Source organism: Oryx dammah, unplaced genomic scaffold, assembly GCF_014754425.2.
Source record: "Oryx dammah isolate SB20612 unplaced genomic scaffold, SCBI_Odam_1.1 HiC_scaffold_20, whole genome shotgun sequence".
Classification (NCBI taxonomy): Eukaryota; Metazoa; Chordata; class Mammalia; order Artiodactyla; family Bovidae; genus Oryx; species Oryx dammah.
Window position 1 is genome coordinate 42,535,846 of NW_024070204.1, and position 3,939 is coordinate 42,539,784.

At 40.4% G+C, this 3,939-nt stretch overlaps 1 pseudogene; it reads left to right on the forward strand.

The window, feature by feature from the left end:
* Positions 1-1,185: 1,185 nt before the first annotated feature.
* LOC120879391 lies at positions 1,186-2,598 on the forward strand (annotated as a pseudogene).
* The last annotated feature ends 1,341 nt before the right edge of the window (positions 2,599-3,939 follow it).

The following is a 3,939-nucleotide window of genomic DNA, read 5'->3' on the forward strand; positions in this document are numbered from 1 at the left end:
TTTCTGGTATTGAGTTGTATGAGTTGATTGTATATTTTGGAAATTAATCCTTTGTCAGTTGTTTCATTTGCTCTTATTTTCTCCCATTCTGAGGGTTGTCTTGTCACCTTGCTTATAGATTCCTTTGCTCTGCAAAAGCTTTTAAGTTTAATCAGATCCCATTTGTTTACTTTCGTTTTTATTTCCATTTCTCTAGAAGGTGGGTCATAGAGAATCTTGCTTTGATTTATGTAATCAAGTGTTCTGCCTATATTTTCCTCTAAGAGTTTTATAATTTCTGGTCTTACCTCTTGATGAGGGTGAAACAGGAGAGTGAAAAATCTCATGTTTCAGAGTGAAAAAGTCACGTCTGACTCTGCGACCCCATGGAGTGTAACCCAGCAGGCTTATTTGCCCATGGAAATTTTCAAGGCAAGAATACTGGAGTGGGTTGCCATCTCCTTCTCCGTGGGATTTCCGACCTAGGGATCAACCCACATCTCCTGCATTGGCAGGCTGATTCTTTACCGTGGTTCCATGTGGGAAGCCTGCTGTGTATACAACATACTCCTAATAACATGAGATGTTCTAACTTCATTTTTCAGACTTAAAACTTTTTCAGGGCTTAATGTAACACTATTTAATTTTTTCTCTAATTTATAAGAATGAGGAATTAATGGCTTATAATCACATGGTTATAATCCAGTATGGAAGAAAAATAAGAATTTTAATGCAAAGATCTATTTAGGAGATTGTTTTTGGAAATTTTAGAAATAAAGTAAATATACTTAAATATAATTTGTTAATAGATTGCTGGAGGAGTACTCAAAGAAAAGAGACAAGAAACTTTAAACAACATTAAAATCCTTAGTAAGTACTTGTATACTAGATCCCTGGGAGGAATTATAACACCTGCTGGGTTTTTCCTAATGTGAATTCCTGGGCTACCAATTAGACATGGAAAATTACTTGAGTTGCGCATGTAGCCCACAGTAATCAGACTCTAGGATTCTCCCACACTAGCCTTTGGTCATACCACTAGAAGAAAACAAAGAAAATGTTGACATTGTCAGAGAAGAAACAGGGAGCTCTTTATCTACTTAAAACTAGGATGGGCGGAGGAGAGGGAAGCAATGAGGTTCTGAAATCTCCTTGAAGCAGCTCAGATTAAAGAAGATCAAAGCAACAGTCTTTGCCAACTGGGGAATGGACAGTTTGGGCTCCTTAAGCAATGATCCCTCTGATAAGCCACTTTGCCGAGGTTGCTCCTCCTACCTTATAGAGCTTTATATCAAGTGTGCAGTTTCCTTTTTTCCTCTTCTTACCATGTTTCACTTGAGGATTTGAGTATAAGAAACATCAAAGTGATCATACTTATGAAATAACGACCTCAGATGTTCCTCTTCTTGACCCTAGCTGGACTTCTCAAGAAGAAATGGCCCTTTTACAAGCTGTGATGGACTGTGGCTTTGGAAATCGGTAGGATGTAACAAATCAGATATGCACCAGGACCAAGGAGGAGCGTGAGAAGCACTATATGAACCATTTCATCAATAACCCTCTGTTCACATCTACCCTGCTGAACCTGAAGCAAGCAGAGGAGGCAAAAACTGCTGACACTAAAAACTGCTGACACTGCCATTCCATTTCACTGCCATTCCATTTCACTCTGCAGAGGACCCTCCCCAACCTACCTTTGACTCCTTGCTTTCTCAGGACATGGCGGGATACTTGCCAGCTCAAGCAGATTTCATAGAGCAGTTTGATAATTATGCGAAGTGGGACTTGAGAGATATTGATTTTGTCGAAGATGACTGGGACATTTTACATGCTCTGAAGATGGCTGTAGTAGATATCTATCATTCCAGGTTAAAGGAGGACAAAGATGAAAAAAAAATTATGAGACCACGAATTAATCAATCTTAGGAAGTTTCAGTTAATGGAACGACGATACCCCAAGGAAGTCCAAGACATTTATGAAAAAATGAGGTGATTTGCAAAGATAGTGAGGTCAGTGGAGCCTGACAAGTTCACTGAAAGCCAAGCATTGGAATTTGAACTCCGAAGAGAAATCAAAGGCTCCAGGAATACAGGACAGCAGGCATTACCAATTTTTGTAGCTCCAGAACTTACAATCACCTCAAGAAGCCTCAAGAAGAGGAACCCCTCAAATGCAGAATGCGCTCCGAGGTCCTCCAGTACATCCAGGACAGCAGCTCCTGCCGGCAGTGTCTCCGCCAGCAGGCTGATATTGATTCTGGCTTGAGTCCTTCTGTTCGAATGACTTCGAATTCAGATAGACGAAGTGTACTGCTCTTGAAACTCAGTGGCCTCCCTGGCACAGAGAAGTTGAGTGAAAAAGAAAAGGAGCTCTGTCAGATGGTGAGGTTGGTCCCAGGAGCCTGTTTAGAATACACATCTGCTCTATTGAACAAATGTAACAAGCAAGGGGGCTTGAAACTGGCACAGGCAAGAGCACTCGTCAAGATAGATGTGAACAAAACTCAGAAAATCTATGATTTCCTCTTCTGAGAAGGATACATCACCAAAGCCTGTGAGGCTCCCCAGGAGTGTTGTGGGCCAAAGGGCCACAGGGGCATTCTGGAGCCTCATTTTTGAACTGAATTCTCATTAAGAAAAGAGGGAAAGAAAAAAGGAAATCTTCAGTTGTATTAGTGTCTACTTTCTTCTCCATCCTGCTTTAAAATACTCCTGTTGTTGGTATTGTGCTTCAGAGTTATGTGCTAGATAGCTATTATTAATTGTGTGTGGGCGTTCATTCCTAATACCTCTTGTAACTAAAACAAGAACCATAGTACCACACATCACAGTATTGGTAGAAATAGAACTAAACCAGTCTGTAGTCCCAGGAGTCCAGCTCAGATCCTCGTACCTGCTTGGGAGGTTGGTTTTCTAATTATCTGTTTTGCCTTCAAACATTACAGACAGATGTAAAATAAAGAGGCTATATAGAGAGGAAGCTTTCTCCTTCTGTCTGAGGTTTTCTTTTTAAGCTAACAACTTATGTTTATGAGGAGAAAGGAGGAAAACCTCCCCCGTGATGGTCTTTTCCCAAACTGTACCTTGAACTTGAATGTCTGGCTCTGTAATCTGCAGTCTGACTCTCATCTGCAGAAGACTTCTCGAGTAGGTTGCACCCAATATAAAATGTCTCTGTTATTTTTAAAATGAATGGATTAAAATGCTTTGCTACTTAAAAAAAAAAAACTAGGATGAAGAATGCAAGATGCAAATAGCCAGATTATTATTACTTTTTAATCAAGAAGCACCTGAGATAATCCTGCTAAGTTTTCCATTGAGTTCATGGCCTAGAAAATTTAATACAGCCTTCAGGGAGCCTGTGGGCACAACACAAAGGTGCCATCTAAAATTTGAAATATTTAAAGTCCCAGTATAACCTTTAAAAATGCTTGCAAATGTTGTATTCTTCTTAATATATCAATGCTTCTTTCGAAGTAAAAATGGCTTCAGCTACCTACAAGTTAAATTACTAGCCCTTTTCATAAATCTTTGAATAAAATCACTGCTTTCTAAGATAACCATGCTTATTTCCAGTTTTATATTCCCAAAGCAAACTCAGCTGGAGAAGAATGACCCAGAAAAAAATCTAAAGGTTTCCATGTAAAGATCGCATGCTTAGGATTACACTGAGGCCTCTAGTGCTCCAGAGAAGGACTATTTGCTCTTCAGTTAGTGAAGACTGTTTGTATTTTATTCACTCACTCGTGTCTGATTCTTGCAACCCCATGGACTGCAGCCCACCAGGCTCCTCCATCCATGGGGATTTCCCAGGCAGGAATACTGGAGTGAGTTGCCAGGCCTTTCTCCAGGGACTATTCCCCACCTGGGGATCGAACCTGGGTTTCCTGAAAGGTAGGCAGATTCTTTACTGTCTGATCCACCAGGGAAGTCCAGCTTCCCACCAGGAAAGTTGATATT